General features: G+C 41.2%; 1 long non-coding RNA gene across 3 annotated transcripts in view; it reads left to right on the top strand.

Moving 5' to 3' along the window:
* LOC141996011 (uncharacterized) overlaps positions 1–27636 on the top strand; it is a 467623-nt gene that overhangs the window by 352817 nt on the left and 87170 nt on the right. For 2 of the 3 annotated variants that reach the window (XR_012641461.1, XR_012641460.1), the window contains exons 1-2: positions 20316–20556; positions 23335–23421. The exons of the other annotated variant lie outside the window; for it this stretch is intronic. This is a non-coding gene — a long non-coding RNA (uncharacterized LOC141996011). Of the gene's footprint in view, positions 1–20315; positions 20557–23334; positions 23422–27636 lie in introns of those variants that run through there. 3 annotated transcript variants of the gene reach the window in all.

Below are 27636 nucleotides of genomic sequence, written 5' to 3'. Positions count from 1 at the left end.
TCACCAAGGGCAAGTCATACCTGACTAATCTAATTGCCTTCTATGACGAGATAACTGGCTTTGTAGATGAGGGGAAAGCAGTGGATGTGTTGTTCATTGGCTTTAGCAAAGCTTTTGAAACAGTCTCCCACAGTATTCTTGCCAGTAAGCTAAAGAAGTATGTGCTGGATGAATGGACGATAAGGTGGATAGAAAGCTGGCTAGATTGTCGGGCTCAATGGGTAGTGATCAATGGCTCCATGTCTAGTTGGCAGCCGGTATCAAGTGGAGTGCCCCAAGGGTTGGTCCTTGGGCCGGTTTTGTTCAATATCTTCATTAATGATCTGGAGGATGGTGTGGATTGCACCCTCAGCAAGTTTGCAGATGACACTAAACTGGGAGGAGAGGTAGATACGCTGGAGGGTAGGGATAGGATACAGAGGGACCTAGACAAATTAGAGGATTGGGCCAAAAGAAATCTGATGAGGTTCAACAAGGACCAGTGCAGAGTCCTGCACTTAGGATGGAAGAATCCCATCCACCGCTACAGACTAGGGACCGAATGGCTAGGCAGGAGTTCTGCAGAAAAGGACTGAGGGGTTACAGTGGACGAGAAGCTAGATGTGAGTCAACAGTGTGCCCTTGCTGCCAAGAAGGCCAATGGCATTTTGGGATGTATACGTAGGGGCATTGCCAGCAGATCGAGGGACGTGATCGTTCCCCTCTATTCGACATTGGTGAGGCCTCATCTGGAGTACTGTGTCCAGTTTTGGGCCCCACACTACAAGAAGGATGTGGAAAAATTGGAAAGAGTCCAGCGGAGGGCAACAAAAATGATTAGGGGACTGGAACACATGACTTATGAGGAGAGGCTGAGGGAACTGGGATTGTTTATTCTGCGGAAGAGAAGAATGAGGGGGGATTTGATAGCTGCTTTCAACTACCTGAAAGGGGGTTCCAAAGAGGATGGATCTAGACTGTTCTCAGTGGTAGCAGATGACAGAACGAGGAGTAATGGTCTCAAGTTGCAGTGGGGGAGGTTTAGGTTGGATCTTAGGAAAAACTTTTTCACTGGGAGGGTGGTGAAACACTGGAATGCGTTACGTAGGGAGGTGGTGGAATCTCCTTCCTTAGAAGTTTTTAAGGTCAGGCTTGACAAAGCCCTGGCTGGGATGATTTAGTTGGGGATTGGTCCTGCTTTGAGCAGGGGGTTGGACTAGATGACCTCCTGAGGTCCCTTCCAACCCTGATATTCTATGATTCTATGAATAAGAAACATGGGAATCCGCATTCTTGGGCTGCAAGCATAACTTCTCCATGCTTTCCAATGCCACATTTGATAAGAAATACTTTCAATATTAACATTCAGCTCCTGTATCATGCATGAAGGTTAATAGCCAAGAATATCCTTAGAGAGAAGGTGCACTGCATTTAATAAATGAAGACCAGAATGGGATATGAAAGGAAAGTAAAATTCACCCTCAATCCACTAGAGGGTAGCTCCCTTCTGATAAAGACTGAAACACTTCAGACCAGTCTGAGCAACTCTCTGCTTTTTTGCCTGCACTTTACTTGGCCTGACAAAACAATATTAACATTCATTTCTCTCTCTCTCACACCCATTGAGCTCAGTTTCTAATTTAGTAAGCCACAACAAAAACATCAAAATTCTGTAGAGACTCTGCGATGGCAGCATGGAAAATTAGCATCCAAGGACAGTATGCATCTCAAATTACATTAGCCATCGAAGCCTTTTTTTTAAAAATAGACAACTGGTCACTAAAGCAATGGATTTACTGTGAAATATGAATTAAGAGGTCCTAAGTTTAAATCCCCTGTACGTTATTTAGCAGTATTTGTGGAGCACAGACATTGCTGTGGAATGGATCGTTCATGAGCATTACAAGGAAAGCACATACATTATATATACTGCTTATAGAAATCTAACTGCCTTCAACATGCCAGCTGTTTCTGTTTGTGACACTGAGTTATTCATGAAATCCAGGAAGACATTTTGTAGTAAAACATGCTACCTGCTCGCTTTTTAAACCACTGGTGTTTCCTGTCCATCTAGTTAAATAATTAGGGAAGCAATGTGGAATTAAACATTATTTGCCAACTCACTTTCCCCCCTCATTGAACCTGCTGGTAAGAGGAGGCAGGAACTGGAGAAAAATATGGCTTACAGGGGTTGCTTAGGTGTTGCTATCATATGGACAGACGGTGAAGAGAATGTTTCCTGTCTGTAATTGTGTTCACTGTTCAGCGTAGCAAATCTTTCTCCTTGTTGCAGTAGAGCAAATGGGGTGTTTAATTTGGGATTCAGGGTAGTCTGGAGTCAAGGTGTAGCAGTTTTATAACAGACATACAATTTTATTGGAGGCTGACGGTTTAAATTCCACCTTACATACGTCCATATATATGGAACTTCAACTCGGCAGACATACAGCATCTGTGTGTGTTTGTGTGTGTTTAGTGGGCTCTCTGATTTCTGAGTTTGAGGCGGTGGACGAATTATGTTGTAAATACATTTGTTTCCGAATATTTCTAATACAAGTGCACTTACAAGCATTCTAAAATGCAAAACTAAAATAAAATAAAAAATTGCTCATCAGGCCCTGTTTCTCAGTTCCTCCTTAGATTTTAGAGAACATGGTTGAGATCTCTGTTTCTAGTTTATGACCGACAAAAGAAGCATTTATGTTTTGGCAAATATTTTCTTTGTTTAGCCTTTCCCAGCAAACAGCACCAAAACCCTAAGGAAAGGTATTTGGATCGTGTAATCGCTTCTTTTCTGTTTAGCTTAGTCTTTTTTCTGTGCAAGGATTTTCTGGCAAGACCACAATTTAATGTGTATGTTTGGAAATCAAATTATTTAGAATTATGACCACATCATCAAAATAAGCCATTTTGAAATGCACTGCCAGCTCACAAAACAGATTGTATGGGGAAGAAATGGATAATGCTTGGCTTGAGTGCATAAAAGTCAGTAAAATCTAAACACTGAGAATTGTTTCATTTTGTTTTCCTCAAAATATAAATCCATCTCTGATCATGATATTTAAAACTGTTCATGGGGTGGACCCCCTTAGTGTGTGAATTCTCATTGATTTTTATCAACACCACATTCTGCGAATTAACCACCAGGTGGTGCCCTTAGTTTATGGACATCCGTCCATTCCCTCTTTCCCAAAGATACAGTGAGATTAATATTATTGGAGCAGGAATCTTGTTTCAGACAGGGGATTTAACACCCACAGATAAAAAAAGGGAAGCTTCTGCCTACACTGGTACAATAAACCTGGCTTTAAGAGCCTTGTTACTACTAGATTTAATAGCCTACACATTTTTTCCTCTGTTTACAATCCTTGCACACCAAAGACAGAAAACAATATGGTTGTGTGGGCCATAAATACGTTGCTGCAGATCTATTTTATATAGGGCAAACTGCACACTGACTCTCAACTGTTAGCATATTTCTGTTTCATTGGTGGTTGCTTGTGTGCTGTGAACCTCTGCTTTCTCAAGTATAGTAGAGTAACTGTGTACCTGGGGAAAAAGAAATAATGTTTGGGCAGAGAAATGAAGATGCTAATTCTGCTGTGGGTAATCAAATGCAATTTGCATTTCAGTTACCATTTTTCTAGTTCTCCTTCTATTGCACTACTTGAAATCTAGCTAGTGATAGCCCACCGTCACAGTTTATTATGGCTCCTGTTTAGCCACAAGGTATTTACACTGATGCATGTAATCAGCTGTTCATCTGTATATTTTTTTTAAAAAATTGGCTGAATAACTTGCTTGTGAAGGAAAGACACTGACAGTCTAAAAATTAACTCCTGTATTAACACATGCACATAGCTGCAGAATGAGCTAACCCACAGTATCTTGCCAATGACCTCAACCTTGATCTGGAGGGACCATTTATTCAAGCAAAACATTTATTCTTAATGCAAGCTGGTCCTGGGGCTGCTATGTGACATTCGGAGCTCTATGAATAACACGAATATACACACCCACAAAGTTACTATGATTATTCTTGTTACTGTTTGGGGGTGTATGTAATGTACACAATTATCTGATCATTCCTGGGGAACTGTTAATATAAAGTCAGGGTTCACTGGCTTTGTACATTTCACAAAGAAAATGTGGATTTGGAATGTGGGGAGATGCAGGGCTCAGGAAGTACCCTGATATGTACATGAAGCCCAATATGTCCATTAGAAACCTTCTTTATTTTTGCCAGTGCAACTAAATATTCCATGATATTACAATGAACATGTTACATGTTCTTGTTCATTAAACTCCTAGTAACCACCATTTTGCTGTCTGCCCACAACAGCAATAAAATGGTGGTACAGAAGAGAGCTAACACATCTAGCTCGGTATAAGAGTTCCTCTGCTCACACTAACCTCAATTACAACTAGAACCCTGCAAACATTATGTAGTTTTTGTTACTAAATAACAACAGTTTTTAGATTAGGAAAAAGACAAGGAAATGAGAAAAATGAGATGTGCATCAGCAAAACACACTGGGTAAAAATTAACCTTGAAATTGAGAGAAACAATGTATCTATTCATTTGAAAGCAGCTCTCCTGTGAAATACTTTAATAACTACAACAAAGTGTATCCTACTTTTAGAATATGCGGCTTTAAGATGATGCAAACCTCCAGCACAATATGTGACTTTGTGAAGCTGCAGAAGCTAGGAAAGTATTTTTAAAAATAAAACCAGATTGTAAAAATAATTATATCCAAGTCCAAGAAGAAATTAGATTCATCCCTGCAAATGATGCACCAAAAAGGAGATTTTTTAATATTCTGATTTGACCGTTTTGGAGCGTAGCGAGTCTCATTTTTACAGGGTTCTGCTTACTGGACACCCGTTTGGGGATGTAATGAAGGGTTGACCAATTACATGTGTGGAAAGGGAATTTTAGTAATTAAGAAAATTGCAGTCTTCAAGAGTGAGTGAGAGAGAATGTAATTTCTCCCTTTCAAGACAGAGCTGTGGAAAATGTATGTGAATGAAACACATGCTAGAGCCCATATGTAATATATAACACAGTCCACCAGGGGCTGAACTGAAACCAAGACTACTGTGCCTTAGGACCATTAGTTGGTCTTAAACCAGGTGTCAAAAAGGCAAATACTAATGTTTCACTTATTAGGTTATGCCAGCCATCTCCTTACCTTGTTGAAGTTTTTGCCTTTAAAACAAAACTTAGATCACAACACTAGGCTCAAACCATCACAGAGGAACTAAGAGAAGCAGTGCACTTTATCATTTTGGTCTCTGACCTAATAATGCTTTTCAGTTAAACTCAAGTGCTCGCTGCCATTTCAATTCAAAGCTAAGGAAAGACCCTTAAGCTTAATTTTTCCCTGTAGAGTTGGTTTTTACTTTTTATGGTTAATTTATTTGGTATTAAACAGCAAATCCAAATCCAACCAAGATCAGCTGCTAAATTATATTTCTGTGCATTCCTGACCCAATGCAAAAATTATCAGGGGAAAATAAGTTCTCTTTACAATACTGAAGGCTGTTTTGTGTCTTGACCTACACTAATTTTCATTGGATCATATAACGTTAAACAAGAACAGTTTGCTAGCCTAATAAATCCAGGATTCTGGGCAAGAAATAAATGTGGTGTCGGTAACCCTTTAGCCAGATAATAGGAAGGAGATTATGTGATTATTTTGTCCAAAAATTAGGCTTCTTGTTTTTAATTGGTGTCATATCCTGTCGAGAGCCTGTAGGGTTTAAATCACAGTCCACCATAGTAGACAGAGAAGGAAGCGTTATAGTAAATCTTTTCATCCAGTGGTTGTTGGTTTTTATCTGTTGCCCTAATTTCTGTTAAAATACTTCCCAAGAAAGATAACAGGAAACAGTAAACATGGCAACACCACAAAATAATTTTCTGATGCACTATTTCTGTCAGTGTTCAAAGAATAAGTTGTACAGGCTGGAAAGGAAACTGCTGTATCATTAAAACCCATGCAGGCTAAAACAGCCACCCTTTCACCCTTTTGTAAAATGACCCCCCTCTCCACCATATCTCATAAATCTTTCAAACTAGGCTAGAGCCATGTATTGATGCTGCTTCTTGCATTAATGGCTTGAAACTGTTGTGCATCACAGTGCTGCGTTCAAAGGGAATCAAGAGTATTTAAAAACAACTTCTGGTGTAGAATGCAATTATAACTGACAACCAGATGTCTGCCCTGTCTGGCACAACAAGCCTAGCAGAGATTGCAAATGGTCTTGAGACCACTGGATCTAAACAGTGCGTCTAAAGTGACTGATATACAGATAAACAACAATACCACAAATCACCGACACAAACTGAGGAGTTGCTAGTACTGATAAAGATTTTAGAAGTCAGGAAGCAGCTGACCTCTCCGCCCTCGCTCCTCTTACTTTTTACTGTGCCAAACGAAAGCATGTTAGTGAAAAAGGATCTAGCACATAAAGTATGTTTATATATCCACTGCCAAAAGTTCATCGCAGGAGGAAGACCCCATGAGTAAGTGTTTAGATTACAAAGTCTAAATGGACTCTAGTGAGAAGTATTCAATACTCTGGTTAACTTACAAAGGTCTGGATAATTTGTGTCAATCTCTGTGCTGCATTTAGGTTCCTTTCCAAATTAAGTATTATCTACTGGAAGCATTTAACAGTGCTTTTACATCATAAAATTAAAAGCAAACCCTCATCTAGCTGCGATCTGATTTGATCACTAGGAAAACCTATTTGTAGGTGGTACAGGTTTGATATGAAAGTGCATTTCCAATAGGAGTCCAAACCATTGGTTAAAAATGTCCTTTTCTTTACTCAGCACCTACTTTAAATATCTTCTGTGTACAACACACTCACAATGCACAGAATCAATATGTGCCTACACATACATTAATACACAGAGAGCCGTGAGAAGTTCCAACCAGACCACGATTTGTGGGAGGGCAGAGCAGGAGAACTCATCTATCTTCATATTCTTTATCTACATATTTCTGTGGATTATTCTTTGTGGGCCTGTAATAGGCAGCAGGTTTAAAACAAACGTAAGGAAGTACTTCTTCACAAAACAGTCAAAGTTTGGAACTTGTTGCCATGGGATGTTGTGAAGGCCAAAAGTATAACTGGATTCAAAAAAGAATTAGATAAGTTCATGGAAGATAGGTATTTCAATGACTGTTAGTAAGGCCCTACCAAATTCGTGGTCCGTTTTGGTAAATTTCATGGTCATTGCATTTTAAAAATCTTGAATTTCACGTTCTTACAAATCATGAATATGTATTTAAAATTATAAACATATAAAGCCCTTAAGTCAACATTTCTCATATTGGGGATCATGACCCAAAAGTGGTCTCAAGATTAGCGGGGTGTGGTCACGGTATTGATACCCTCATGTCTGCTCTACCTGCAGAGCTGGGCAGCCGGAGAGCAGTGGCTGCTGGCCAGAAGCCCAGCTCTGATGGCAGCACCACTGCCAGCAGCAGCCCAGAAGTGAGGGTGGCATGGTGTGGTATTGCCACCACCTGCTGTCGGTGGTAGTGCAGAAAGGTGGCAATACCACACCATGCCACCCTCACTTCTGTGCTGATGCTGGTGGCAGTGCTGCCTTCAGAGCTGGGCTCCCAGCCAGCGGCCACTGCTCTCCAGCTGCCCAGCTCTGAAGGCAGGGCAGAAGCAAGGGTGGCAATACCACAACCCCCCTACAATAGCAAGATTTCATGGGGGAAACCAGATTTCACAGTATGTGATGCGTTTTTCACGGTTGTGAATTTGGTAGGGCCCTAGCTATTAGCCAAGATGGTCAGGGATGCAACCCCATGCTCTGGGTGTTCCTAATCCTCCAACTGTCAGAAACTGACACTGGACGACAGGAGATGAATCACTCAAAATTGCTGTATTCTGTTAATTCCCCCTGAAGCATCTGTTGCTGGCCACTGTCAGAAGACAGGATACTGGGCTAGATGGACCATTGGTCTGATCCAGCATGGCCATTCTTATGTTCTTAATCCAAAGCCCATTAAAGTAAATGAAAAGACACCTTCCACTGATTTCCATCAGTGGATCAGTCCATAAATGTCTCCAATGACATTTTTGCAAGAGTGTGCTATCAAACTGACATACTTTTAAAGTATCAATATATTAGACAGTAGACGAAAATTTCAACACTCCTATTTTGAAATGGGGGATCATGAAAGGAGTGTGAAGTAAACTAAAAATAAGCTACTATGTCTTCACAAGACCCTATAAATGGGTTTTTATTTTAATCTATTTTAAAGACACTCTTCTTCTTGAGATATTGCAATTATCTTTTTTAAATTATTTTATTTATAAAACATTTCTCTGCTTTGAAATCTCTTATTTTTGTAGTAGATGGCTGAGTTACAAATGTGAACTCCAAAGGATCTGAGAAGATCCTTTCCTTATATCCCAGAGAGGAAATACATTGCATCACTTTACCACAAGTCTTCACTGTGTTGCAAAAGTATATAATTAGAATGAAAGCTAAGGGACTCTATAATACTAAGATGGCATCAGTGATGGGAAAACTGCAGTTTTGAACGAGGCCCCATTCCAAATATGAAGCTTGAAAGATTTAGTGTCTTGAAACATCTTTTGGGTTGGTGCAATGTCACTGCAATAAAAAGTGACAGGTTTCAGAGTAGCAGCCATGTTAGTCTGTATCCACAAAAAGAAACGGAGGACTCGTGGCACCTTAGAGACTAACAAATTTATTTAAGCATAAGCTTTTGTGAGCTACAGCTCACTTCATCGGATGCATTCAGTGGAAAATACAGTGGGGAGATTTATATACAGAGAGAACATGAAACAATGGGTGCTACCATACACACTGTAAGGAGAGTGATCAGGTAAGGTGAGCTATTACCAGCAGGAGAGCGGGGGTGGGGGGGAGCGGAACCTTTTGTAGTGATAATCAAGGTGGGCCATTTCCAGCAGTTGACAAGAACGTGTGAGGAACCGGGGAGGGGGGGGAATAAACATGGGGAAATAGTTTTACTTTGTGTAATGACCCATCCACTCCCAGTCTTTATTCAAGCCTAAGTTAATTGTATCCAGTTTGCAAATTAATTCCAATTCAGCAGTCTCTTGTTGGAGTCTGTTTTTGAAGGATTTTGGTGAAGTATTGCCACTTTTAGGTATGTAATGACCAAAGAGATTGAAGTGTTCTCTGACCGGTTTTTGAATGTTATAATTCGTGACGTCTGATTTGTATCCATTTATTCTTTTACGTAGAGACTGTCCCATTTGGCCAATGTACATGGCAGAGGGGCATTGCTGGCACATGATGGCATATATCACATTGGTAGATTTGCAGGTGAACGAGCCTCTGATAGTGTGGCTGATGTGATTAGGCCCTATGATGGTGTCCCCTGAATAGATATGTGGACACAGTTGGCAACGGGCTTTGTTGCAAGAATAGGTTCCTGGGTTAGTGGTTCTGTTGTGTGGTGTGTGGTTGCTGGTGAGTATTTGCTTCAGGTTGGGGGGCTGTCTGTAAACAAGGACTGGCCTGTCTCCCAAGATCTGTGAGAGTGATGGGTCATCCCTCAGGATAGGTTGTAGATCCTTGATGATGCGTTGGAGGGGTTTTAGTTTGGGGCTGAAGGTGATGGCTAGTGGCGTTCTGTTATTTTGTTTGTTGGGCCTGTCCTGTAGTAGGTAACTTCTGGCTCTGTCAATCTGTTTCTTCACTTCAGCAGGTGGGTATTGTAGTTGTAAGAATGCTTGATAGAAATCTTGTAGGTGTTTGTCTCTGTCTAAGGGGTTGGAGCAAATGCGGTTGTATCGTAGAGCTTGGCTGTAGACAATGGGTCGTGTGGTGTGGTCTGGATGAAAGCTGGAGGCATGTAGGTAGGCATAGCGGTCAGTAGGTTTCCGGTATATGGTGGTGTTCATATGACCATCGCTTATTAGCATCGTAGTGTCCAGGAAGTGGATCTCTTGTGTGGACTGGTCCAGGCTGAGGTTGATGGTGGGATGGAAATTGTTGAAATCCTGCTGGAATTCCTCAAGGGCTTCTTTTCCATGGGTCCAGATGATGAAGAAGTCATCAGTGTAGTGCAAGTAGAGTAGGGGCATTAGGGGACGAGAGCTGAGGAAGCGTTGTTCGAAGTCAGCCATAAAAATGTTGGCATACTGTGGGGCCATGCGGGTACCCATAGCAGTGCCGCTGATGGACTACAAGCTGTCAGGAACAGTATCCCTGACAATGTCACGGCAAACCTGGTGGCTGAACTTTGTGACTTTGTCCTCACCCATAACTATTTCACATTTGGGGACAATGTATACCTTCAAATCAGCGGCACTGCTATGGGTACCCGCATGGCACCCCCCCAACACACTGTTCCTCAGACGTTCTTGTCAACTGCTGGAAGTGGCCCACCTTGATTATCACTACAAAAGGTTCCCCACCCCCCCACTCTCCTGCTGGTAATAGCTCACCTTACCTGATCACTCTCCTTACAGTGTGTATGGTAACATCCATTGTTTCATGTTCTCTGTGTATATAAATCTCCCCACTGTATTTTCCACTGAATGCATCTGATGAAGTGAGCTGTAGCTCACAAAAGCTTATGCTCAAATAAATTTGTTAGTCTCTAAGGTGCCACAAGTACTCCTTTTCTTTTTGCTGTAATAAAAAGAATGTCACCTAAATCACAGCAACATGATGTGCAAACTTGTCCTGTTGGACAAATTGCTCAAGGTGTTATTCAGAGGAGAACTGATATAGCTAGTCTAAGAACCAGCCCAAACTTTTGCTCACTCTTTGAAGCAAACTTTTTAAAATGAGTTGAAAATGAGTGGTTAAGAACCCTTCCCATGAATGAGGACCCAAGATGGCCTTTCTTCTCTCTGCTTATTTTTCTTGACCCTCAAGTTTGGCCTCAACTCCTGAGAGCCTTCCTGCAAACCCCTAGCAAGCCCAATCAGTCTGTCCTTTGTCTTTTGGGGTTCTAGAGCAGTACCCAGTCCCTCTCAGAATCTCTCCTCTGGGCCCACACTGCTGCTAACTCATCTGCTATGGGATACAACATGAACAAAATGGATTGCTTAGCCCCCACAGAATGGAGAACTTAGATTAAGCAGCAGTGGGGAATAGTAGAAAGACTAACAAAGCCTCAACCTAAGAGAGGGGAATGAAATCATGGCCTTGAATGTCTTCTCCTCAGAAAGAAACTGCTGTGAGTTTGGGGATGTGGTGGGAAAGAGAACTAAAAGCCATGCCTCTCTAAGAGAAGGTGAAAAGTACAGACGACTGATTTCCCTCAACAAGAAAAGGAGCTGCCAGGGGGTTGGGTATGAAAGGAGAAAAGAGAAGAGAATAGCTGGAAAGTAAAGGTTTCAGCCTTCCTCTCAAAGACAGAGGTAGGGTGACCAGACAGCAAGTGTGAAAAATCAGGACAGGAGGTCCGGGGTAATAGGAGCCTATATAAGAAGACCCAAAAATCGGGACTGTCCCTATAAAATCGGGACAACTGATCTCCCAAGATAGAGGCCACTGGGCAGTCCCACCGAAGGAGAGAAGTGGAGCCTAGTGAGGATTGCACTCGATGGCCAGCATCAAAATCTGGGTAATAATTCAGCTAAGCTTTAAGTAAGCTTCCAGAAGCTTCTTTGAACCAAACTAATGATGAAGTTGTGCTGGGTTTTGCTCCTCACTACCTATTATTCCTTCATCAAGTTTATCTTTATGCTGGGACTTCTGTTTGTCACCAGAACCCTAAAAACTTCCTTTTGATCTGGTGCATGTTGTATTTACCTATTAGCTTTAAAAATTATTATTATAATTACTATGCAGTATTATGCATAGGTACATTTCTTTCTGAGACCTTTTTTGTTGACATTATAGAATTTTAAATAAAATCTGTTGTCAGTGTAATGTCATACTGATAATGTTATATAAATCATAACTGGCCTGTTTAGGATGGTAATCATTAAGAAAGGGATAGATAATAAGACAGAAAATATCATGTTGCCTCTATATAAATCCATGGTATGCCCACATCTTGAATACTGAGTGCAGATGTGGTCACCCCATCTCAAAAAAGATATATTGGAATTGGAAAATGTTCAGAAAAGGGCAACAAAAATTATTAGGGGTATGGAACAGCTTTCATATGAGGAGAGATTAATAAAATTGGGACTTATCAGCTTGGAAAAGGGACGAATAAGGGGGGATATGATAGAGGTCTATCAAATCATGACTGGTGTGGAGAAAGTAAATAAGGAAGTTTTATTTACTCCTCATAACATAGGAACTAGGAGTCACCAAATGTAATTAATAGGCAGCAGGTTTAAAACAAACGAAAGGAAGTATTTGTTCACACAACACACAGTCAACCTTTGGAACTCTTTGCCAGAGGATATTGTGAAGGCCAAGACTATAACAGGTTCAAAACAAGAACTAGATAAATTAATGGAGGATAGGTCCGTCAATGGTGTATGTCTGAGACCAAGTCTGTTGACAGGTAGTGTGGTCTGACAGAATGTGGCATGTTGTGGACCACTCCAGCGTACAACATTCAGCCCCTAAGCAAGCTGGATAAGAGAGATGCATTCACAAAGCATGAGTTAAAGTTGCCTTCAGCTTTAAATTGCTCATATTCCCCATAAACAGACCAAAGACCGCCTTTACCAATAAATGGGGACACAGGAAAGATGGGCTGTCTGTCAGAAAAATTTGCTTCTGCATGAGATTCATTCAGGCGGAAACCAGAGCAAGGGAATAAACTCTTTACATAAAGGAGAGGGGAAATTAAAATTTAAAAAATGAAGAAAGTTAAGAAAGTTAAGAATGGGTGGAAGAAAGAAAAGGAAAGACAATAAATAGAAAAAAGAAGGAGAGGCAATATGGTGTCATGGAAATAGTGACCCTGCAAAGCAGCATTTGATTCCTTGCATCAGTCCCCTCTACTGTGACGTTATTGACTTGAACTGGGACCATATAGATCATTGTTGCAACCAAGGTCCTGTAGTGGCACCAAATCTTATATAAAGGGGGTCAAATGAGGTGTCTAAGACAAGGTTATGATTTGCTGGTTATGATTATGCTATCTGTATATGTGTATCATTTTTATAGTTGAAGTTATGAATATTGGCTCTATACTGTCTGTAGTTCAAACTTATGCTATGCTTCTGGGTGACACCCCAGACAAGTTGGTGTCAGCTCTGTCTAGCCTGCTTGATGGCCCATTAAGGACCATCAGCCATATAATTGACCCATTGAGAGAAGGCAGACATGCCTTGGGACTCAGCAAGGTATGCAGGGACATGCCTATGGACAGAACTCTGAGGTTTTTCCAGGCCATGTGATGGACAGCTTCTCTCTGGAACAAAGAAAGAAAGACCACATGGCAAGAGAATATAAAAAGCTGCTGCAGCTCCTCCATCTGGTCTTCAATCCTGCTTCATACCTCTGGAGGAACTTGGCTACACTGAAGCTTTGAACCAAGGACTGAAAGACCCATCCCAGCTGTGGATGTACTCCAGAGACTTGATTTGAACATGCAGTTTATTCTATCACTGCTGCAAGCCTGAACCAAGAACTTTGCCATGACTGTATGTAATTGATTCCATTTAACCAATTCTAACTCTCATTTATATTTCTTTCCTTTTATGAATAAACCTTTAAATTTTAGATTCTAAAGGATTGGCAACAGCGTGATTTGTGGGTATGATCTGATTTGTATATTGACCTGGGTCTGGGGCTTGGTCCTTTGGGATTGAGAGAACCTTTTTTCTTTTACTGGGGTATTGGTTTTCATAACCATTTGTCCCCATAACGAGCGGCACTGGTGGTGATACTGGGAAACTGGAATGTCTAAGGGAATTGCTTGTGTGACCTGTGGTTAGCCAGTGGAGTAAAACCAAAGTCTTCTCTGTTTGGCTGGCTTGGTTTGTCTTGGTGCGCACAGAAACCCCAGCCTTGGGCTGTAACTGCCCTGTTTGAAGCAATTTGTCCTGAATTGGCACTCTCAGTTGGGTCCCACCAGAACCAGCCTCATTACACCTACCCTCTGTTATCTTGAGCTGATAGGTTAGTGAAAGCGAGAGCTCAGAATCAGGGGGAGACTAAACCCCAGGCAGACAGAATGCATTTGCAGGCCGATGGAAAGAATTGAAGTTCAGAGAATTCAGAGCCAGTGATTACAGCAAAGCCCCTAGTGATCCCAGGCACAGTTTGGGGATTTTGCTGGCTGGGACCTGAGCTCTAGGATTTAGGGCGGACCATGAGGTGGGATTTGATTGGCACAAAGAATAACCTTTTCTATGTCTGGAGAGACCAAACTGCCCCTCTTGGGCAGCGTGGAACAAGTTCCACAGGAGCCTTTTCTCACGGCAACATCTGCTCCGGGGGAGGCAGGTTCGCTCTGCCTGGGACAGCTCACAGGGACTAAAGGAATCTGGGCCCTCCCCAGGAGTGTCCTCTTGCCTCGGCAAGGTGAGGGCAGAAGTTAATCATGGGGGCAGGTTCAGCAAAGTCCCAAGGAATCGTCCAGCTAGACAAGCCAGCTTCCCACTCCTTGGAGAGGGATTTTGATCAGTTAACGTTTCAGTGGCCAAAGGCTCAAAGATCTGTTGACAAATGGTTTTTCCTGCATTACCCTCGCCCAGGGAGTAGCACCTGCCCTGGTCACTAACGGTTTTTACTAAGCAGAAGATCAAAACTTTTCCCCCTAGGGGCAGTTGTATCTTCCTCTTGTCCAGCCTCCCCTTCCCCCTATATCTGGCTTTTCACCTCCTTCCTCCCTGCCACCAAAGAATCTAAGCTGAGCCCCAGTTATGTGCTAAGCATTTATTCTGCCACCAGAAGCTCTAGTCAAACACTTCTCCTCATTCACAGACTTTCAGCCCAAGAAACCCCGGACTGCACTTCCTTCCGAGGACATGCCAAGTGAGACGTAATGACGTTGACTTGGTGTGCAGCAGAATCTAGTAAGAAGAACATGGAATGGATTTTATTAGCACTATTGAGCTGCTTGTGAATGATTTTGTGACTATGCAAATTGGCAATTTCTTTCTCTGAATATCACTGTAATTGGCAGCGAAAGTTGCTACTTGCTAGATTTGTCATTGGTCGCTTTGACACTTATTTCCGCATTAGGGAAATCAACAAGTTGCTAAATCTAGTGACAAAATTGCTAAATTTGGCAACACTGGTAATGATAGCTTGCTATAGAAGATGGCACCCCTTGCATCACATCGGGAGAAGGGATGGTCTAGTGGTTAGGGGACTAGCCTGGGATCTGGGTTCAATTTCCTAATCCACCATATACTTCTCATGTGACCTTTGACAAGTCCCACCTTGTCTCTCTAATATCCTGGGGCCGACATGGCTACAACTACACTGCATACTTAGACAAGTCACTTAGTCTGTCTGGGCCAGATTATTATAAGTATTTAGGTATCTAAAGAAGCGGAGAGACTCCTAGTGGGATTTTCAAAAGCCACTCAGTGCCTAAGTGCCATTGATTTCAATGGAATCTGGCACTCAATGCCCCAGTTTTCCCTCTGAAAATGAGAGTAATAGGACTTATCTGTCTCACAGGGCTTGTGTGTTAAAGATTGGGAGGTGCTTACATATTATGGTAATGGAGGTTATGTTAATTACCTTAAATAGCATTGTCCCTTTGTGATCGCTTTCTCTTCAGCCAATGGACACTTTGCCTTAATAATACAGCGAGTTCCTGCACTGATACTGTTCCTTTGTTCTCCCAGGAGCTGTCATAAATGAAAGGACTTCACAGCAGTTCTGATATTGCCCTTCATCTGTATTTATTAGGCATGTGCATTGACTTTTCACACAGGACTCTGTGAGCATGGGGGTTAGTGTGTGTGTGTGGGAATAAAGTATTATGGCAGTCCCGAATTCCTACCTGATCAGCTGTCTGAACAATACAATTTGGTAGAACTTCTCAATATAAGGTAGAATAAAGTTCTCAAATTACCCTTATTTTGCAGTAATTGTTTTCATTTTCTGGAGCAAAGGATTGCCTCTCTGGACCCCTCTAATGATACTGAGTAGTGTGCTTCCAAGGTGGGCTTATTAGATTCTGTATCCACTACTTTATCTACTACTTTATCCCTTTATCTGCTACTACTGTTACCATAAAAAGAGTAGCCTCCACAAGGTAGCAAGAAACAGACCGTACATGGACAATACCTTTTTGTTGAAAACAAGTAATGGGCTATATATAGTACAAATATAGGAAAGAAACATGGGACCAGGCTTGAAGTAATTAACGAGAGAAACTGATCTGAGAACGACCACTTGTCTTAAGTATATACAGAAATACTCAACTCAAGCTATGTCCAATTATAATTGATAACCATGTGCCTAAGCACAGAGATAAATCCCAACTCCTCTTTTGAGAATTAGAGATGCTCTCCCTTTCTGCCCTCTGCGTTCAAACCCATAGCCTGAGCTGCTGTCAGCTATCTCAGAGGGATAACTGAGTCTTCAAACTAGGTCCACCCATCAGATGAGCCTGAGGTTTGCTTCCACCCTCCCCTCCAAACTGGGGGCACAGAAGAAAATCCAAGGAACTAGGGAAGTATTATGTTAGATAGATGCTCCACTGATTAAACAGTTGATAGCTAGTTTTCCACCCAGTTTTTCTTATCTCACTTTCCTCTCAGGAAAACCTTTATATGATACACCCTGTATGGGTTCTTTAGCAACTGGCATGCAGCTAGCACAATGTTCAGTGGCATATGCACATTAAATTACACAGCTAGAACTTCCACTACCTTGTTATAACATTTTTAGTGCATATTATCATCATTTGCATGAATTTTTGCCCTAGTGTATCTGTCTCCAGCATATCTATGTACTTGGTGTTGTGGGTTTATCATCATTCCCACATTCTGCATTTTCAAAGAGCCAGTTGTGAGTTAGCCACACAATTCACATTTCAATCAATAGGAGTTTTGTGGCTAAATCCCAAGCAATTCTTGTAAACTGTGTTATCTTCTTTAATTAGAGGTTTGTGGATTGATTTTCTTTGCTTATGGTTTTTGCAGTTGTTTAAAAAAGAAGCAGACATGGTGTAACGTGTGTGTATGCATATATATATATATATATATATATATATATATATGTATACACACACACTCAATTATTATTTAGTCCATTACATCAGTCCATAGCATAATACAGTACAGAATAATGTCGGTTGATATTATGACACCTTGATAATGTTAAAGAAATGCATATTAACAATTGTAACTAATAATTGCAAGTCAATGGCAAACCTCTCCACGTCTTCTGTGGGACCAAAAATTGGCCCATTATGGTTATTAATATGTATCACTCTATGACCACCATAATGCCAATTGTCCCCATGATGTACTATGGGCGTAGAGTTTGCAGTTTTATCCTGAGTTCAGTGGGACCAGGATTTCCTGCTCTATTAAAAAAACAACAACTGTAGAGTCAAAAATGTGGAAATATATTCACATATAGTGGCCAAGAATATACACCAGGCTATCAGCTTGCAAAACGTAAAGCAACAAATATTGTCTCAGACCTACACTGCAGATGTCTCCTGCAGCACGTTCTCCATTCACTCAGTGCAGGACACGACCACTGACATCAATGGGGGATTCATGTGCAGAATATCTTGCTGAACTGACTTTACCAGCATTGACACTGATAGTGGTGGTGAGAGACCATTCATTAGACTGGTATTTGTCCTAGCAGAGTACAAAGCTTTCTGGAGGTTCAACCGTCATGCTGCTGTCTGGGAGTTTTTCTGCTGAAGTTACCCCTTTCCAGCTATAGCAATGAAATCAGCACTTCGAAGTTCTGCTCACCCATTTTACCCTCACCTGAGCACCAATCCAGCCACACAGTCACTATATCGCTTACCCTCCATTTCTTCACTCTCTCTGGCAGTGGGACCCCACAATTGCTTCCTCAGTCCTCTCTGGGGGTTTCAGAAGAAAATCCAAGGCACTAGGGAAGTGTTAAATTAGTTAGATGCTTCATTGGTTAAATAATTTGTAGCTAGTTTTCATATTTACACTCAACGAGTCTCTCTCTCTCTCAATGAGTGAAAACTCTTCTCTTCCAAGATTAACTATTTCCAGTCCATCATGCCTTTCTGCACATCATTTCATTCTACAGATTTCCAATTTGATGGTTATTAAAGGTTTAAAACGTTTAATTTGACCTTGGACCTGTAAACATATGATTTACAGTTGATGATATTGTTCTGGGATAACTGAACGTCCGTCTTCAAGCAAATCTGTATTAAAGGATTTGCTTTACTTACACTGGGCCAGATTCTGATGCTCTTCCTAACACTGAGTAGTACCATAACTCCTTCAGAAGCCCCATTGATTTCAAAGGCACTGCCCCAGGAGTTAGGTGCCACTCAATATGAACAAAGGTATCAGAATGTGTCCCACTGTTACTGGGGCAGGAAAGTCCTTTGTTCTTAAGATTGTGCTGATTTGGAAGATAAACAGTTTGATCAATTTCCCACTCCTTATGTCTTTTGCAGAGTACATGTAAATTCTTACAATATGCTTTAAACCCAAATTAACTACTGCATTTTTCTTTTAAAACATCCCTTTTGGCAGAATCATGGGCACCCTTGCAGTATCACACAAGTGTATGTGTTAGAGGCAAAACAAGCACTGTACATTTGAATATGGAAATATATTTTAGTTCTAGGTTTCAAGGGGCTATTTTAAACCACAGTGAATAAAACAATTATTTTTAAAATGATGGACAGCACCTTGCTGGTGTCCCTCTGAAGCTAAAACTTTAGAACTGTGTGTGTTAGCGAGACAACGCTGGCATTTAAAAAGTGTATCTTGTATCATCGGTCTCTTTTATCTTTTTTGGCATGCTCTTTAGGAAACAGCAGAGAAAGAAAAATATGAAATTGAACACAGCAAATTTAATTATAAAACAAAACCACCCACCTTGCTTTCAGGGTCAGGAAGTATAATCGCCTCCTTTTGACGCAAGAATGAGTTTAACGACATATGTTAAATGAACAATTATTTAAAATAAAAGGAAATGACCTTAAAAACAGCTGCAGTATCTCAGGCTATAGCACAGAGAGCACTGCAGAAAAACAGACCATTGTGGAACTCAGGCATATACACAATCAGAGTTCCCCAGTAACTGTACCCTTTCAAAAACAAAAACCAATTGCTTCAGAGAATACTGCAATACACCTTGTTCTGTATTTGATCTCACCAATATAGTCTCTCTCCTTTTGCTGCTGGAGCAGATCAAAAGTCACTGGTAGCTGCCAAATGGTGCTATAAAAGTCTATTTTTCAATAAATGGTGTTTTACTGAAGGTTGCAAGCACTTCAGCATTAAATGCACACCTAAGAAGAATAAAAAGAAAATAGCATATTGCAACAGAATAAATTCATTTTTATTGAAACAGCCAGCAGTCACATGACCAAGCATCTAGCCTTTAGGATAGCAACAGAACTAGCTTGAAATGGTAAAGGAATTAACCAGTCTGCCTCCTCCTTCCACCAAGCTTTTCAGCCTGTCGACGGGTTGCATGTCCATATCCTTCACAGCGCATCTGTAGAGCTATTAAACTGGATAATCCCTCTGGCCTTTGATACATTTCTGGACATGATTATTTCATTACTCGCAGTATATCAGTAGGATCATAATAAAAAGGACTTCTGACAACCTGCCAAGAGTTTTGTGGCCTTGTAAACACAAAAGTGCTCTAATAAAATTTTATTAAGTGTTAAAAAGTCATAAAAAGTGAAATAACATAAACTACAAAATTTACTGTCCTCAGCAAATGCTGAAAATATCGTCCATAGTAAAATTAAATTAGCATGTAATACCCAGAGAAGCAGTGTGGAGTGGGTTTAAAAGAGGATCCAGGACAAAAAAATTGCACTGGAACTGGGTCCTGGGGATTGAGTTTATGGAGATCCTTTCTTTTTATTGGAGGGAAGGTAGAGAGGAATGAATATGCAGATTATGGACAGGGGCGTTCTAAGGTCATTTGTGTCCTCTAGGTTGTCGATACTTCTTTTTTTGGGGGGAAGGGGTGGGGAGGGGGTTATATTGAAGGCTGTAATAGGGGACGGGAGGAGGGAAGCGAGTCATGGGTGCGGCTGTTGTCCACTAGGGAGCGCTGTGAGACTAGGAATCCCTCTGCCGTACCTAGGGAGGGAATGGGGGACCTAACAGGAATAACCCTACAGCTCAGTAGGAATGTTCACCCCCCCACTGTAGAAATTATATTCACATTTTTGGCGTTTTCTTACAAATAAAAAAAATGGAGTGAAGAAAACAATGCTGCGGAGTTGAGCTGCCCCAGACTTTCTCACGGGGAAGGGAGAGAAGGGGCTGGCTCCTTTGGCTGCATTGTCCGTGCCTTTCTCCTGCGACTTTCCGTCCTGCAGCCCGGAGGGGACGAGATGTCCCCGAGCCCTGTTTCTGATGGGGGGAGGCATCAGCCTTAGGCGCTGTGCTTTCCGCTTGCTGTCCTAACATTGCAGCGTAAATGCCACCAGGGGCCAGAGCGTGTGGACCCAAGTAAGTTGACTCTTTTGCTTGCATTTGATGCCCTCTAGGCAATGCCCCGCCACGCACTAGGGGCAGGGGTGGCTCGGCTGGTGTTTGTAAGAGCGGACTGGGGGGTCACGGAAATAACCCAGCCGTTCAGCGAAATCCACCCACTGCCCCTCTCCCAAACGCTGCAGGCGGGAGGTGCCACGCGAGCCACAACCTCCCCACGCCCCGGCCCAGGGAGCGGCCGCGCGGGCGGTGCTGCCAGCAGGCGTAGGGCCGCAGCGGCTGGGGCTTGAGGGCCAGGTTCTCCCAGACCTGCCGAGGCTTAAGGCCCCCGAGGCTGGGCGGAGCTGCGGGGTGCGTGGGACTGGGGCCGGGCTGCGCCGCAGGCCTAAGGCTGCCTGAACCCAGCCCGCTGCGGCTGCCCCCAGGCCTCCGAGTGGCCCCGCAGCATCAGTTCTGGCTCCGGCCCCACGTCGCTCAGAAAGGACCCTTCGGAAACCCGCAAACAACGTGTCCCACCCACCCGAGCCCTGTGCCATGGCTCCAGCAACCCCTGCCCCGGGCCACGTGGGGAAAGGTCTGCGGAGCACCTCCGAAGGGACCTGGGCGTTCAGGGGTCACCTAAATCGCCTCGGGGAGGCCCTCTGAGTGCAGATTGCAAATGCCCGGCTGCCCTGGAGAAGGGGGGAAACAATCTGTTGTATATTGGTTGATTTAGGAGTCAACATTACTCTGCTGAGCGGGATTGAAGCAAACAGGAAGTAAATGAGCAGGCAGTGCCCGGGTGTCGTGCCATCGCTCTCAGGATTTCCTTCCCTTTTTTGGCTGCACTACGATTTACCTGAATGTTGCCAGAAAGGAAGTAAACGTGTTCCCGTCACATGTAGACACTCCCCAGAGTGCTGGCAGAGCTGCCCCAAAGAGAGGGAATTTTATACTGATTCATGGACAGGACATTTTTTAAAAGTTTCGTTTTGTTTCAGATGAAAAGGATAGTTGGCTTTCAGGTGGCAAGGCTGGAGGCCAAGCAGAGCAAGATACTGTATAAGCCTGTTTTGTCTTTGTGCTGAATACATGCTGAACGTGTGTTGAATACGTGCTGTAAAACTAAACCAGAAGTGCAGCTAAACATAGCTGTTTTGTGGAAATATTTGTAGGCAAACAAAGAAAAAAAAAGTTTTAAGATACATATTCTACACAGACAGGTAACCAAGGCCTTTGTCCTTATTAAGCAAACTCCACATAAAGTTGTGTTTAGGAGTGATTTGAGCAATTGTGTAAGCAATTAGTATTTTCGCAACAGAGGATAGAGTTTTAAATAAAAACAAATGGGTTTATATGCTATTATTTTGAGCCATAGGAAACAGGAGCTAATGAATGAGTAAGCTGTAGGCACAGTCTTACAATACTGCTTGCTTTACACTGAATGCTATAAATTGCTAGGTTCCAAAATATGTATTTTAGCTTGCATATGATATTGGCTAGAACTATGTGCATATGTAGAACCTAGAAGCATAAAATATATATTCACCACTATGTTTGAAGGCTATAGCAGTAGTTTAAAAAATCCTTATTTTTGTCCCTTTTGGAATTGGAAGTATGAGGTTATTATTGTGTGATCAATATTTAGTTATATTAGCACATTACAGAAAATGCATTTTTATGCAGACGATGTATTTGATCAATAACAAAAGTCTTCACACTTATCTGACATTTTATTTTTGAAATATCTAATATTAAAGTAATATTAACACCTAATTGGCAACACTCACAGAATATTGTACAGAACACGTTTTGGGAGATAATTCTGCGTTTTTTAAAAGGAAGGGTAAGAAAATTACCACATCATATAGTCTCTTAATTTAAGAAATCTGTGATCAAATATATCTTCTGCATAAAATGCATATTTTAAATATGAAATCAAAACATTAGTTATTTTTATGTACTACTTAGGGGCATTTTTAAAATTCTGTCACAAAATATCATTTAAGGACTATAAAAATATTGCAGTGCAGCAGAAAAATAGTACAGTCAAGGCTTTGAACTTAATATATGACTAAAAAGTTACTGAAGCATTATAGAATGCTTTATATATATGTGAATAATGTGTACATATACAGTATGTGTATAACTTTGAGAGAGTTTTTAAATGAAATGAAGAGGTGTTAGCATTTGTTTTACTGGAAGAATCAGCATGATCATTAAAATGTTGGAGCATTTACCTTATTGCTCTCATTTTTTAAACACCCTTGAAAAAATTGCTTTGGACTTTGACATGGAGATGTATACATAATTGTTCCTTTTAAATGTATATTTTAAAACATCTCATTATATCAGCTAACATAATGTTTGTGGTTATTTTGCTTTGCATTCTTTCTAAGGACCTGATTCTGCCCAAATATATATGCAATTAAAACCTCAGTCATGCAAGTAATCCCACTTACTTCAGTGGGACTGCTGATCTGAGTAAATGGGTTACTGGATCAGGGTTTAAATTATTTGAAAAACACTTTCTTTAGACTCGGCATTGTATTTATACTGGGAACTTTGAACATGTAGCTTTGTGGGTGCAAAGGATTTTCCAAACTGGCTTCATGGGATGTAACATTGGAAAACTACCAAAGATATGCAAATGGAATCTTAAAATAGGAATTGTACGTTTAAATGAGCGTAATAAAAACACAAATGACCCAGGGCCTGATCTTGAGAGGTGATGAGTATCTGCAACTCCTATTTAAAATTCTTTCAGTTCAATCCTGTTAGTTTTAAAACTCGAATAATTTTTTATTTGTTTTATAGCGTGCCAAAGTGTGCAAGGCACTTCACATGAGACTTCGTCCCTGCCTGAGACAGTTTACAGTCTGAATTTCAGACATGACACAAGAGGTGAGGAAGACAAACATAATAAGGGGAGTGGACAATGGTCACAACAGGCAGTTATGGATCAAATCCTGTGCTCAGAAACTAAGAGTTGCTTCTTTTGCTGGGTTTCTTTAGATACTTAAAGAATTTTAAACAACCCACTACCCTATACTGTCCCAGCTCTCTGATTTAGGGTTGCCAGGTGCCCAGTTTTCAACCAGCCTCCCCAGCCCTCCCTAGGTGAAAATGAAAACGTGAGTGAGGGTGGGGGAGTGTGAGCGTTGGGGGGGGGGGGATGGAGTGAGCGGGGTGGGGCCTTGGAGAATGGGCAGGGCAAGGGTTTTTGGTTTTGTTCAGTCAGAAAGTTGGCAACCCTACTTACACATACCTAAATCTTTCTGAATTAACCATTGGCTTCAAATCTTTTCAAAACACTGTATTACAGAAACAGATAATGGGTGAAATATTGGCCCCATTGAAATCAATGGCAAAACTCCACTGACTTCAGTGGGGCCAGGATTTCACTCATTCTATACTAATACTTTACATCAAACATATGAAAGAAATTTTAAATTGTCTTTAAAAGAACTGAAATTAGCTGTTTTAAAAACTATTCTAATTGGTTGCTAACTATTTTTCTGCTGGTAATAACACAGGTAACACATAAGTGTAAGTTCATGTATGTGACCTGTTCTTATAACATTTTAATTTCCTGTAACTACCCAGTAACTATAAACTAACACTTTCGCTCAAAATCTACTACAGTTCATTTATATAATATATGTAAAGTTTGTAGATAAGAATAAAAGGTCTGATCTAAACTAAATCAATGGGAGTAGGGACGTTCAAGATGCTCATTCCATCCACAATTCATTGCCATCTTCAAATGTGCAATACATTAACACAAGAGATGGGTTAAGCAGGAAGAGGCAGTATTAAATATGAACTTCTTGCTTTTGTGTATTTGAATCATGCCTTTAGTGTTATTTAAATGATTTTTCTAATTTTAATTTCCCTTGATTTTAGCAGCAATATAATACTTATATAGCACTTTTCACCTGATATAAAAAAATCAAATCAGAAAAAAACCAGTATTGCTTTAAAAAAATGTCAGTTCCCCTACAACTACCCATACAGACACTTCTTCACTGACATTTTTCTGGTCCATCAGACTGGGGTGGAACCAATCCTTTGTATGTATTACATTTTCAACATTTGGATGGAATTTTGAGCCATATTCATCCTGTCCACAGAATGCATTCTCCTTAAACCCAGTCTGAACAGATGTTTCACACCACAGTGTTTGTGTAAATTTTAAACTATAAAGCTACATTTTCTTCTCTGGGATTCTGCAATGTGTTCACACTGGGCCAAATCCATTTTTTTGATATTCATTTGCTAATCACATTCAAGGCAACAAGAATTGAACGGGTAGCTACACGGGCAGAACTGAGAACAGTATGTGTGCAATGCATTAGGGACAGCAATCCATGTTGGAAAGGGTTATGAAAATTAGCTGCTGAATGCTCTATAAAAAATAGCTTTTTGAACTGAGTGAACTTGTCTGTAACTCATCAAATTGATTTGAGCCCTTCTCTTTCTCTGCATGAAGGGAAAATGGCTTGCAATCATTCATTTACTTCTTTAAAAGTATTTAAACTGCCCCCAAATAAATTCTTTTTTTATTCACAGTTCTTCTGTAATAAAAACCAACTAAACAGGTTTACATTAAATTTGGGATGGGGGGGGCGGAATTTCATTCAGGCATAGCACTTGTATATCAAACTTTAGCTTGATGTGATTTTAAATGGCTAAGCTATATACCCCTCAAAAATGTGTGTTTATAATTAATCAGTGGACCTCTCCTTAACTACAATAGCCTTCTTAGTAGCATTTTAATATATACCAGGTACAGTCCATTAAGCTGGAACAAATATAATCCTGAAAAGACAAGCTTTACATTTTCCTGATTGTGGGTAATTTTCCACATTTCTAAGCTACCATTTTGAAGGCATTTTCTTATTTCCTGAGTTTGAAGTACAACATAGCATCTTTGTTGCCTGATTGCTTAGCTTTCCAAAGTTCCTTGAAGTTTGTGGCCCATAAGTCTTGGAACCTTCAATATAGCTCTAGCTACCGGATAGTCTCTGAGATAACATTTTATGAAATTATCTGCAGCTGTGTGATTCTCATGTGCAAGTTACTGCCTGCAGATGTCAAATTCATACTGCTGTTAGTACTATATGTCTAGGTCACAGAGCCTAAAATGAAGGCCTGGAGCCAGATACTCACCTGGGTGCAACTGCAAAGAAGAAAGCGGCTTTCATAATGAAAAACTATATATCAAAATTCATGGCTTCTCAAGGCAGTAGTAGGAGTGTGCCTTAAGGGCCTGATTCTGCTCACACTGAAGTCAATGAGGATTTTACTAGTAACTTTAACATAAGCAAGACAACGGGCCCTAAGTATTTTATCTGGATTCCAAAGCATAACCAGAGTCCAATATATTCTAACACTTTAGCCAAGATTTTCTGCATAGTCTAGCCACTGCTGCAAAACTGTGTGGCAGAATTAAAGTTTAGATTAAACAGTTAGAGGCATGTTGATGTCAATGGAGCTGCACCAATTTACACTAGCAAATAATCTGACCTTACATTTCTAGCCCTTACAGTTGCAAAAACAGCCTTCCACTTATGAACCCAATGCAAACTAATGAGTCTGCAGAATAGCTCTGAGAAATGTGAATTGCACCTATTAATTTCAATGATGTGTTAATTTAGACACCGAATAATGACAAGTTAAAGAAATGGTTAGATTGTTAACTATTAATCTGCTAATATTTTAGCAGAAGCATTCAGCTAACGTGCATTGGATGCAGCAGCTGATAGACACAGGGGCTCCAGTTCGGGCAGCAGTAGCACTTATACAGCTCATGCAAGGGGTTAGCTCCTTGACTGAGAATCTGATGACACAACTCACTCCTGGCTAAGAACAAGTGACAGTCGAGCTCCCCTGTGATCTTATTCCTGTAACCTTTGCCCTTCCTCCCTATTGTTTATTACCTTTGCATTGTGTCCTGTGCTGAACTAGAAAACATTTGCCATACCCCTTTAACCAAGATGGGTTAAGGTTTCAGCAAAAGATACATAGATGGACCTTGTTCCTTATTCTCTCCTGGCTTACATCAACATCAGAACAGATCACCATAAGAAGACTTATACTAGTATAGAAACAGGACAGTTCACAGGAAAGTATTACATGGAATGCGTGGGCATGTCCGCCATACTTTGAATTTGATCAGTTTTGGCTTCTTTGCCTTACAACTGGTGCTGTGCCTGAGCCACACAATTCCGATTCAGACGTGGCTCCCAGATCCCCTTTGGTCCAAATCTTCTCTAATGACACCTTTGACATCAGTGGTTCCTCACTTTTCCAGACTACGGTACCCCTTTCAAGAATCTGACTTGTCTTGCGTACCCCAAGTTTTCACCTCACTTAACAACTACTTGCTTACAAAATCAGACATAAAATTCCAAGAGTGTCCCAGCACACTATTACTGAAAAATTGCTTACTTTCTCATTTTCACCATATAATTATAAAATAAAAGATTGGAATATAAATATTGTACTTATATTTCAGTGTGATACTTGAGTCTGTTTTTCACTTGTGAGCCATGTCTGAAGCCCAAGCCCCAGGCAGCGGTGTTGAAGCATGTAACTTAGCTTCACGGGGCTCCCTATGGCATATGGCCCCGGGCAGTGGCCCTGCTTGCCACCCCTTAATGCCAGCCCTACACTTGCAATCGCCCTAAACCCATCTATGATCCCCCCTGGGAGCTGCAAACCCCAGGTTGAGAAACACTGATCTAGATGAGTTGAGCACCCCCAGTAATATATCTCTGTGTACCCCAAAGGGTACATGTACCCCTGGTTGAGAACCACTGTTTTAAATTATGTCAATATAGATTCTTGACTGAGAATCTGATCACACAACTGACTTTATTTTTGCTTAACTTTAATATTGGCACAATAAGTGGAAGGAGCATCAGAACTGAGGAAAAGAAATAGGGATTTCCCCCTACTACAGTCAAACAAAACAAGCCTCCTGTGTGAGGGTATACACCATCCCTAGAAGTTAGGTAGAGGAGCATATCAGGTTCATAGGATTTTTCGCCCTCCCTTCAGTCTGGGCTGTAAAGTTTCCTCTTCTCATATTGTCAGCCCTACCGCGTGGCGAAC

Source organism: Natator depressus, chromosome 11 (genome assembly GCF_965152275.1).
Source record: "Natator depressus isolate rNatDep1 chromosome 11, rNatDep2.hap1, whole genome shotgun sequence".
Classification (NCBI taxonomy): domain Eukaryota; kingdom Metazoa; phylum Chordata; order Testudines; family Cheloniidae; genus Natator; species Natator depressus.
The sequence above is the reverse complement of the archived record's forward strand: the minus strand, read 5'-3'. Positions and strand labels throughout refer to the sequence as shown.